Here is a 12,500-nt window from a genome sequence, read left to right on the forward strand (position 1 = left end):
TGAAACAATAAAGATGAATAAACTCAGGCCTGTGTGAAAGCCACGTGTTTAAGCTCTCAAATTCTTTTGGAATTATGTTTCTATCTGCTACAGGGGCTGATATATTAATTATTTTGTTTTTTTCATTCATTCCCAACATTTTATTCAACAGTACAGCAAATGTAGAACAATATAAAATAACACGGCAAACTACTACAAATTAGGAAGAATGACTATGCCTTAAAATGTAAACGTAATAATTTTTTTGTTATGATCCTACTTGCAAATGTGCATGATCAAAAGGTGACATGTTTGTTTGCTGCTTTCGTCCGGTGATTGCTGGCTAGTTATTAGCGGCTGAACTGCTGATGTTTAGGTGGGCAGGCTGCGCAAACTCTGCCCGCATTTTCATCCATTCCACATGGGTGCTACTTATTGAAATGTTTCAACAGGTTTGCTGTATTGCCTTGTTTTTGACGACATAACTTGCACAACGGCTTCCTCTTCCACGTCGCTCTGGAGATGCTGCCACAAAAGTGATGGGGGGGGGAAACTCCTCTCGTCAAAATAGCTTCATCTTCGGAAGTCCTGGCTGCCCATCAGCTGTGCCTGTAGCTGCATGTTTGGTCATTTTTACTATTACTTTCTGTTCACTGCTTCTTAATTTCATTTATTGGCAGATTCTGTTTTCCTCAACTTGCAAACCAAAATTAGGAGGAAGATCTGGGCTCTGATTGGCTGCAGTGCCGCACATTTACACCGCGTCTGATGGAGTAAATATGCACACAGCTTGCAGCTGGTCACGTGATATCACGAGTCTCAATCATCTAACTACCAAGACCCACTTATATTTGTATCTTTTATATATATATATATATATATATATATAATATATATATATATATATATATAATATATATATATATAATATATATATATATATATATATATATATATATATATCTTGGACATTGTATTGTAATTTTACTGCTTTTTCCAAACTTTTTTTGATAACTTCTTGTTCTTCACACCACCAACTAGCTGCGAGTGAATCGACAACACTACTTTTGGTTTCATTGCTCTCTTATCTTGTCTCATTGCTTCAAAACATGATTAGTTGACAATCAATTCCACACAGTTGACCGAATTATTCAAAGATTGATAGTCAATTATTGCCATCCCTTGTTCAGATCATTTCCTTTTTAGTCAGGTTTAATGGATTCCCTTATTTGTTGTTGATGTTTTATTCATTAACTTAGCATATTGTAGTTGTTTTTTTTAAGCAAGTCATTATGATCTGGCCTACAAGTTGCAATTGCAAAGAACTTCAGGGTGTGCTGACTATACGTTTATTGGTTTTACCTCAGTTTGTGGCCAGCGTTGATTTGTTTTTTCATCTGTTAGGTGGCTGATTTTTGTCACTTTGTGTATCTGTTAGTGTGTGTGGGCGTGTGTGTGTGTGTGGGGGGGGGGGTGTGCGTGTGCGTGTGTGTGTGTAAAAGCTGGATATGACCCAACAAAAACTGCCTGGTGTTTTTTGGTGATGGAAATCCAAATTGTCACACAGAACCTTATTACGTTGGGCTGCCTGCAAGTTTGTTGCTGCAAGATAATGAATGTTGCTGTTTTTTTGTTTTTGTTTTTTTTGTTGTTGTTTTTTTGCTGATTCAGTGGCAGTGTCAGCACATTTCACGTGTTGTCGTCACTTACCCCGTCAGCTACCCCAAAGAACACGGCCATTTTCTTTTATAATGTCAAACGCCACCACAAAGAAATAAAATGACCATTATGTGTGATGTCTGAAAATGTTGCCAGACTTCAGATCACGCGGTGTAGTTTTAACCCTGCACAATTTTTTGCCGACTGTAATGCCTCCACATGATAAACCATAGATTTTAGAACGCAAAAAAACTTTAAACTTAATTAGCATTGTAGCCAAAAGCATAGTGGCTAATGAGTAGCATCAAAATAACGTTTATGTTTTGCTTTATTTTAAAGGCGCAACGATTAATTGACAACAAATCAAGTATCAAATTATTCTGTAAGTATTTTTGATAATCGATTAATCGTTTAGCGACCTTGTTTAATTTGAAATTGTCCAAATCCTTGGAATTTCAACTTAAGCCTAAATATTGTCCGATTTCTGTAGTACTTCATGAAACCAGAGTGTCTATCGTTGTGTTGAATCAAAAGAATATATTTGCAAACATCTACTTTACATTTAATATTTTTGAAAACACAGGAACAGGAAGGTGTACGGGTGATCAAATCCATATAACAGAACGTTTTCCATCCGTTTTCTCGTCCCGTAGTTATTAGAGCGTTTCTTTAGAATCGAATTATGATGTTATATATTAGCCATGTGCCTTCCCTGGCTGATAGGCTTTCCTGTGTCTAGAATAAATGCTTTTCATCGGAGTGAATGGAGAGTGTTTCCAAAGCATATCCATCTCTTCCCTGCAGGCTCCTCTTTGGCAGCTTCACCTTATTTTGTCACCCTCCCTCCTCCTCGTCCTCCTCTTGTGTCTAATTGTCTTCTCCCCGCGACTGTGATTTTGCAACTTCATACTTGTTCTGTTTGCGTTTTTCACACACACACACACACACGCAGACACGATCGCTCCTCGCTCCTTTTGTTCATGTCTTTGCTCTCACGGCTGTTCAGTTAATTTTTCTGTCTCTTGAGCTCGGGACTTCGACTGTCTCGTAGATGTCTAATGAAGGTTGCTTTAGGTGTTTGTGCTCTCGTTGAGGCATTAGCTGCCGCTGCTGTTTGTTTGTTTGTTTACCTCCCGCAGCCACTTGGAGTCCATTTGCTTTTGCCTCAAGGGATCACATACACTCTCATACACAAAGATGCACGCGCAAAGACAACAACATGCATTGGTCCGTCTCAGGTTTCGTTATGTCAGCCACACTGTTTGGGTCTGGATCAGGGTTGGGAGAACGGGGCCCATTGTCATTTTTATACTTTTTACAAGCCCTCCGAGGGCCATATTAAATTTGGGAAAAAGTATGATTTAATGAGGCAGCGGGGTGAGCCTAGTGGTTAGCACATCTGCCTCGCAGTTGAGGTCCTGAGTTCAAGTCTCGACTTCGGCCTGCCCGTGTGAAGTTTGAATGGCTTTGCCGTGCTTGCGTGGGTTTTCTTCGTGACTCATTGATTGTGTACCCAGTGATTTGCTGCTGACAAGTTCAGGGTGTACCATGCCTCCTGACCAAATTCAGCTGGGATTGGCTTCAGCTCGCCCACGACACTAATGAAGACAAGCGCTACAGAAAATGAATGGAGGATTTAATGATTGAACTGAGCATTCGTATATGATGAGCATATGTGTGTTTTTAATAACAGTTTCTCTGAGGCGTTAGTAGGTGTAGGTTCCCCACCTCTGATGCAGACTAAATTACTTGGACACGAGGCCATGAAAATGTTCACAAAAAAAAAAAGAAAAAATGCCTCCACTCTCTGTAATCTTTATTCCTACAAAATAGCCTCAATGTTAGCTTGTGCCAAAACAGATCATTCTCATTTGTTGACATGTTTCTGGCATAGTCTCACATGGGTGTTAACGTAGACAATATATTCTTAAAAACAAATTGAACGTGGAAAATAAAATGAAAACGCATGGTTAGTATCCGATCGGGCGACACGGTGTCAGTCCACCAAAGTTTACACTCGTACTGTTTTTTTTTATTTTTTATCTTAACTGATTCTTAACATCCGAGACCCAGCACCATATGTGTGAAACTCGAGGCCCGGGGGCCAAATCTAGCCCATCGCATCATTTTATGTGGCCCACCAAAACAAATTGTGTGCATCCACTTTGTGTTTCTTGATAAAACATCAAAACTGCAAAATGTCTTTGCTTTTTAAAAATGTTACAATATTACCAATCCCTTGTTTAAAATAAATTATGTATAGGGCACTGTGTACTGTTTTGACAACCACAAGTCTCTGCGTCCAAATCCGATGTCTGTTGTAGTAAGACTGACCTGTGAGAGGCAGCGCATTGCCAAATGACATCTGTGACCACATTGCAGTTTAACAATATAGAAACGCTTAACTTGTAGTTGTCCGACAAGAGTGCAAGCATCCTTATTGGCTGTCGTTCCGTTTCAGGCCACAATCAGTCCACAGCTCGGTGCAACTTCAGAGGATTTGTGATTGTAAATTTTCAACAGGTTTAACATTTAGGATTGTTGGCCATGACCTTTTCCGAACAGACTGGCGAGGAAAAATCCACAACCCTCAAGATAATCTTTCAGGGCTATCCAATAAACACCCTGGCTGAATTTGATCAAAATAGAGGAAAAATGCTTAGATTAAGCCTGAGCGTTTAAAGGTGAAACCCACTTTAGGTCTCTACCAACTGTCTTGAAAGTGACCAAATGGCAGCATCTTGTTCCCAGATGGTGCATAACTTTTTTTTTTTCCTCTTTGGTTCTGTGTGGCTCCAACAGCCAAAGCCCGATTGCTGCATTAGTGCAGAGAAGGGACCAAAACCCAAACCCTTTTGTTTACAGCCACTTTAATATTTACGATTGCATTTAACGGACGATAAAAGTTTAAGGTTACGCATCATCTAACTCAGCTGCTATATAAACTTTACACTCCATTTTTCAACCTGGAATTCAGCACCCCTAGTCCCCCCCCCCCCCCCCCCCCCCACTTTCCTCGTTACATTAGCGGTGCGTTTTTGAGTGGAAAGATACCAGACAAATGGGCACGCTACAGATCATTTGATTGCTGTCTGTCTGTTACATAACTGCGTGAATCATGGATTTTTTTTTTTTTTTTTGTATAAAGAAATATGATGATTCTTGATCCTTGGTGTGCGCAGACAACTTCACCCAGCAAGGTCTATACTCACCGTAGTGATGTTGCGTTATGAGCAGTGGTAAGCAACCTCTCTCTCTCTCTCTCTCTCTCTCTCTCTCTCTCGACATCCCATAATGATCCTCAGACAGGCAGACAGCCGCTCAGTCCCCATTGGTAGAACTGTTGCCAGGGAGCGTTGCCGTCTCAACGTGGATAGAATCTGTTGTCTGGTACACTTTAGACATGGGAACAACTGCAGGATCTGAATATTTATAACACGGCCATTGTTCACATTGACATTGTATAGATGGAAATAAACAGCAGCCATTTTGACTTTTAAACAGCGTTTAACTACCAACGTTTCAACTTTGTCCGTCTTAGCACTCTGGTAGGTACAGCTGCACTGCATCAATGCGAAAGTTGGTCCTAATATTTTGGTTATCTTATTTAAAACTGAGTGTTGCAGTAATCTGCCAATCAAAACTCTGGATTTTTTTTTCAGTACTTCACTGCTGAGGATAAGTGAATATACTTTTTTTTTTCTTTTTTTTTGCAACAATCCTCATTTTGAATTTGATGCCTGCAACACGTTCCAAAAACTCTGGGACAGGGGCAACAAAAGAAATCGAGAATTGGGATAGTTGAACAATAGTTTAAAAAAACAAACAAACAAACAAAAAAAAACACACACAAAAAAAACAGTTTGGAATAGTCCACAAATGAACAGGTTAATTGTAAACAGGTCAGTGTCATGTTTGAGTCCAAAAGGAGTGTCCCCAAAAGGCTCAATTTTTCACAAGCAAGTATGCGGTGAGGTTCACCACTTTGTGAACAACTGCGTGAGCAAATAGTCCATCAGTTTAAGAACAATGTTGTCTCAATTTACAATGCCAAGGAATTTAGGGATTTCATCATCTGCGGTCCAGATTATCGTCATCAGTTTCAGAGAATCTGGAGAAATCACTGCACATAAAGCGGCAAAGGCCGAAAAAAATGAATGTCTCACCTTAGGCGTTACTACATTAAAAACTGGCATTGTTGTATAAAGGATATGAATCAAGTTTGATTTGAATATAAGTTTGAAAATAGCAATGTATTGAGTCGATTGCGTGGAAGTGACTTGAAGTATGGCAAAATCTTTTTCTTTTTTTCTTTTCATTTTTTGTAGGGAAATTTTACAATTTTGTTTTGAATTCTGCTCTCTCATCCGATGGCGGGGGGTCGAGACTCGGGAGGGGATTCTTCCTCCTACGCTAGAGTGTTTTGAACGCACAAAAACATGTTTTGCGTAAACAAAAATGTGATTTTTTTCTTTTGTGTCAAAGGTTATTCTTAAATTTTCTCCATTCTCAATCATGCATTCCTTGCTTGGTGGTGCGCGGCTAAATTTGATAAAATAGTGAAAGTATTGTCTATTCTGGCAGCCACTCTTCATCACGTTTTGCTTGTTGGATATCCAAGCCGTGGCCATCTTTGGCCATTTTTTTCAGTCCCTGAAAAATTCTTATACAACTGATTTAGTCTTTCTTGACGGGCAGAAGTTCAGGGGGTTCACCTCTTTTTGCCATCATTCGAAAAGCTCACCGACTGCTCGCATCAACAACGGGACGGGTAGGGGTCGTGTCACTCTACGCCGCCCGAAGGACTTGCACTTTTTTGTCTTTGGCAACTCATAAAAAAACAGCTCATACTGCAGGAACAGTATAATGGAAAATTTTAGTGGTTTTTTAACCCAAAACTATTTCAAAGCATGGTCCAGCCCATGCCTAGTTTCAAGCATTGCTAAACTGTACACAGTGTCCTCGGTTTATGATGGTGCCATACTACATGTCAAGATTATAAATGGCGCACAGCACAAGAATATGTCATCACATGGAGTAAAAGCACGCTCAGTTAAAACTGCACTTATTGTTTTCATTTGCAGCGGTGGGCATTCCTCAGTCCGTCAATGATGAATGCCCGTTTTGCTGACGAATGACGGGACACCTTTTAAAATTGACGGACTGACAAATGACGGAAGGGGATTTTCATCAGTCGTTGTAATCATCAATAACCGCAACGGACTAATGGACGCCTGTTTTTCTGAGGACCGACTGATGAACTTTGACGGACAATTACAATTCAGTTCGTCACGAAAAATGACGGACTGATGAATGATGGACGGGTAGCCTGGCCTCTGACGAATGACAGACTAGCAAAATTTAGTATAATGCCTACCTCTGTTCATTGGATTTTGTTTTGATTGTTTGATTGTATATTCACGGACTAGAGGTGTTTTTCATATAAATATTTAGTATAAATCTGACTGAGATTCAAAATTTTAACTTCAATAATTCTGGCTGCACAATAATGGAACTCTGTCATTTATCGAGGTCCTTCTTAATGACAACAGTCTATAAGGCCACCATTTTACGTAACGTATCCACAACTTTGCACATTTTGGCACCCTTGCATCCAGAAAATCGAACTGAACTTTCCCACTTGGTGGAAGTTCGACTTTAGCTTTATGCAACGCCATTTTAATGCCAATCTGCTATTGATACTTTTCTACTGGCTAATACCGCCAGGATTCCCGCCATAGGATGAATACTGTCTACTGTAACTCTGACTCTACTCCTGTCTCCTGCACTAGCATAGATTATTGATCGACTCGCACATGTTCCGACTTATTTACAAATTCAGGCTATGTAGCCGCCATAGGGACAGAACTCCCATCTTAAAATGAGTACTGCTTCAATATAAATAATCTATTACTGCTCTTTTTTGTTCCAATGCTGTCTTTTTGTTAGTTATTAAGATTAGCATTTACAATATATATGTGTGTGTGCGTGCGTGTGCGAATGCCATCTGGCCGATTGTCTCCCCGTCTTGATTTTATTCAAATATGCCTGGACCTGCTGCTAGAGCGAATGATGCCGTGCGTAGGTATGAAATCCTTGAGTAAAATCCGCCAAAAGAAGGGAGGACATTGCCGAGACTCGTGATGGCGAGACGACCGGGGGGGGTGGGGGAGGCGGTCGGGTAAAAAAAAAAAAAAAAAAAAACTCTGGGAAAAGTTTGAGGTGCAAACGCGGGGCGGGAAAATGAGGACACGAAAGAAGACGGTGGGGCTTTTTTTTTTTTTTTTTTTTCATCAGGCATGTTCAGAATTTATATTTAATGCAGATGGGAGGGGAGTTTATGTTGGCGCATGTATACGTGCCCGGCTATTCACTCCACGCATATATTACAGTGAATGTGTGTGCGTGTATGTGTGCACACTCTCGGCCCGTACTGTCTGCCTGACTCAACATATTCTCCATCCCTCCCCGCCATTAACCCCCCCCCCCCTCCCATCCTCTCTCCTCTCTCTCACTTGGCTGGCACGAACATGCATGTCTGTAGACTCCGTAGCGCGCCAACTTCACTGCAATGCAGCCCTCTGTGCATTAATTGGCAGCGAGGCAGCGGCTACGTGCTATGCAGGCGAGGAGGGAGAGTGAATAGAAGGAGGGAGGGGTGCAATTCGAGAGGTAGGGGGGCGGGGGGGGGGTGACATGAGGACAATCGTCACGGTAACTGATGGATGGACGAGCAGGTTCACGGCGACACACGCCAACAAACAAGAGTGTGCATTCCTGAGTGTGTACAGGGGGATGACGTGACTGTGTCTATAAAAGAACACAGCAAGGGAGGAGGGGAGTGTGTGTATATCTCAGTGTGTGTATATGTCCGATTGTATTAGCGGATTTGCGTCTCCTGCCTTTTGTGCTTGCTCGCTCATGTGAGCCTATATGTGCAGTGCAGATATCACAGTGGCAGGCCCAAGCTCTTTAAAGCCGCAGTTACTGCTGCTGCTTTTGTGCGTCTGAGAACGTTTTTTTTTTTTTTTTTTTTTTTTTTTTTTCCTACCACAGCACAGGAGGTAAAGTTGAGCACAACTTTCTCCTCCATTTCAGGTAAACACAATGCAGTCGATCCGAATGGCAACGTTGAAAGCAGCTTCTTCCATCGACAGGATTTATCCCACATGAAATAGAATAGATCTGTTACTGGGTCAAACTGCGGCCACCTTCAACGCTTTATCGACTGTTTTATGTACGATTTGAACATTCTTATCCGGTGCACACCTAAGGGATAAAAACTAACCATTGTTAGAATCAAAGTGTACAAACAATCAAACGCCCAACTGATCAGAAGTTGAATTAGAATTATCCCTTTCCTGGCCACCGTTAACTCTTCATTGACTGTTTTAGGTAACATTTTAACTTTACGCTCTGGCACACAAGGGTAAACCAAAAAAAAAAAAAGAAGCTAACCGCTGTTAAATTAAAATGTAAAAACAATATAACAACCGAGTCCAAGTTCCAGGGTAAAGCAGGTGCCATCATAAATTGACTGTTTTTAAATAACATTACAAATCTTGTCCGGGACACATTTATAAAAAAAAGTATTGCATCTGTTTAAGGTCAAACTGCGGCCATCATCAACCCCTTAAGGATGGTTTTAACGTTCTTATTTGGCATGTGTGGAAAAATAAAAGTTAGCCACTGTTCAAAGCAGAACGTAAAACCAATAGAACACTGAGTCTTAGGAATTAGGTTAACCTGTTGCAGGGTCAAACTATGGCCATCATTAACCCTTCAGTACATGTTTTAAGTAACATTTTAACATTCTTTTCTGGCACATGTAAAAAAAAAAGTTGACCACTGGTAATGTCAAAGTTTACAATTAATTAGGTGCCATATAAATTAAGTTAGATAATTGCCATCCCCAACCCTTTTGACTCTTAATGGCTGTTAATTGTAGAATGGCGCAAGGAGACGCGCAGCTTCTCAATCCAGACATCAACAGTCAACCCCATACAATCGACCAAATAATTAACACTCACTTGAAATGACTGTTTATTTTTTGGGTTTTTAACTATGTATTTATTCTCGTAAATGTGAGGCTTTGTAAAGTGCTTTGGGCAACATATGGTGTAGATAAAGCGCTATATAAATATGTGTTTACCTTACAAAATGGGACGTCATTCTCGTAACTTAAGAACTTTGTTTTTAGAATTGTTCTTTTTTTTTTTGTTGTTGCTTAGCATACTTACTCAGAAGTGGAAAAATTTCTGGGTGAAGTTGTTGTTATAACATTTGCCACACAGTCCCAAGGTCCTGGGTTCGAAACATAGCCCCAGCCCTCAAGTGTGCAGTGTGGGGTTTCGGGGAGTACTCCAGCTAGCAGTCTCAGAGGCATGGACTTAATGAGTGATATAAACAGTACTCTTCGTCAATCTGGCTCCAACTTTCTCTGATTGCTTTTGCCAAATCAGCTTTGTGGGTTGGAGCCTTATCATAGACCATTTTCTTCAACTTCCACCAAAGATTTTCAATTGGCTTGAGATCCGGATTATTGACAGGCCATGACATGACATTGACCTTATTTGTCTTTCTTCAAAAAATATTTTCACAGTTTTTGCTCTATGGTTGGATGCATTATCCTCTTGAAAAATGATTTCATCATCCCCAAACAACCTTTCAGTTGATGGAATAAGAAAAGTTAACGTGAACTTGTGCATTTATTGAATATGCAATGAGAGCCATCTCCCTGGTGCCTTTTTCTTCAATGACTGTGGAAATCGGCATCTTTTCTTCAGACGGTCGTCTTCTTGAATCTCACTGCAACATCACCAAACAAAAGTTCAGCATCATCACCTTGGCCAATGAAGATTCGCTAATCATCACTGAATATGACATCCACAGTCCACTACTGCTTTTAATTAGCCCATTGTGACCTTTTTTTTCTCTTTAGGCGTTAATGATGGCTTTCGTTTAGCTTCTATGTACGTAAATCCCATTTCCTTGAGGCATTTTCTTACAGTTCGGTCAAGTTGCCTCCAGTTGCCTCCCATTTGTTCTTCATTTGTTTTGCTGTGCCATTTCTGTTTTCAAGACATTGCTTGATGTCTCTCTTGGTCTACCAGTATGCTTGCCTTCGGCAACCTTCCCATGTAGTTTTTACTTGGTCCAGGTTGTAGACACAGCTGACTCTGATCAACCAAAAATGTTTTGCAACATTGCGTGATGATTTACCTTCATTAAGAAGTTTGATAACCCTCTCCTTTGCTTCACTTGACATCTCTCGCATTGGAGCCATGATTCATGTCAGTCCACTTGGTCCAACAGCCCTCCAAGGTGTGATTACTCCTCTTTAACTGCAGACTAATGAGCAAATCTAATCTGATGCAGGTGTTAGTTTTGGGAATGGAAATTTACAGGATGATTCCATTACCCCCCCCCCCCCCCCAGAATTGAGTGGACTACCACATTTCACCCTTTGATTTCTTTTCGTGTTTCTTAAAGCCAGAAAGTTGTCATTTCAAATGACTTTAGTTTTGTGCCCTGTCCGTGATCGACTTTTTTCTACAAATTTAAACAACTGAATGAACACCTTCTGACAATTGTGGAAAATAAGGCATTAAAAGTGTAGTGCGAAAGGGGCTACTCAGTTGGTAATATTCTTCCCTTACCCTTTGCGCCAAACCTTTAGGGAAACCCTACAACTCAGGCATCATCCATCGAGGCATAGACAATCATGTCAAAATTTGGGCATAAATACGAGCTACGTGTAGCTTGTTGACAGTGTTTTCTCTGCTTATGCGTGTAGGTGTTTGCTCGAAAGGTCTTCATGATTCACTGTAAAACACACAACACTTAGTCAAGCCAACGTTAACCCCAAAAGAGTCCTCTAAAGCCACTCCATACAACTTTGCCATGACGCGTTTTGGCTGAGTTAGGAATGAAAATGAAAACATAATTCTGAGTTAGGAATGAAAATGAAAACATAATTATGGATACTGTATACCAAGTAAGGAGAAACGTCATGTTTTTTCCTGACGTGCACGTGTCAAACAGGGATTTCAGGAGTTACAGTACATCACTGGATGTCCAGATGATTAGTCTTGCCTCATAAAGTAATTTCTCTTTCTATTTTAGTCATCCTTCCTTTTGGCTCCTTGTCTGTGGTAAGCCTTCATGAGTATACGACTACTGTTGTCAGCATTAACATTGTCGCTGTCCTATGAAAACCACTTATGGCTATTTCTTTTTTTTTTTTTTTTTCATTTGTTTTCATTTTTACGTTAATGGGCTTTCCATGTTAGACATCCCAATAACATGACTTTTTTTTTTTTTAATGACAAAATTGGGCATATGTGTTTTTCACAGAACAGTGACGATATCCTCTGTATTTCCGCAAATCTGTGGTAAGTGTAACTACATCAATAGGGAATGAGGCACAGTGGTTAGAACTCATTGGCTTATACCTTAAGAGCTGTGACATGGTATCTTATACCATGATACGTTACTAAAACCGACCTATATACCATGATACAGCGCTACAATGTTTATTGTTGCTTACAACAAAACAATCATAATTGTGTCAACAGTACCTTATAGCATTATCGCACATGAAAATGTCATATTGTTGACAGGAAACAATAACTATCAACAATAGTATTACAGTGCTAAAATGTATTAACAGAAAGCAATCATACTAGCATTGACAGTAGCGTACAGTATACCTTGATACCACTGTAAATTGGATCTCATTGCTAACAAAACTATCATAGTAGTATCGAAAGTAGCTTATTTTATGATATCATGCTGAAATTTTACCAATGTAGATGGAAAGCGATTCGAATAGTGTCAAGAATGGCTTTTCCACCATACTG

At 40.2% G+C, this 12,500-nt stretch overlaps 1 protein-coding gene across 2 annotated transcripts in view; it reads left to right on the forward strand.

Moving 5' to 3' along the window:
• The window catches only part of nacc2 (NACC family member 2), a 56,542-nt gene that overhangs the window by 20,758 nt on the left and 23,284 nt on the right, over positions 1 to 12,500 (forward strand). The gene's annotated exons all lie outside the window — the stretch shown is intronic.

The sequence above is a fragment of the Filicampus tigris genome, chromosome 15 (assembly GCF_054856515.1).
Source record: "Filicampus tigris isolate MCC_2025a chromosome 15, RoL_Ftig_1.0, whole genome shotgun sequence".
NCBI classification, from domain to species: domain Eukaryota; kingdom Metazoa; phylum Chordata; class Actinopteri; order Syngnathiformes; family Syngnathidae; genus Filicampus; species Filicampus tigris.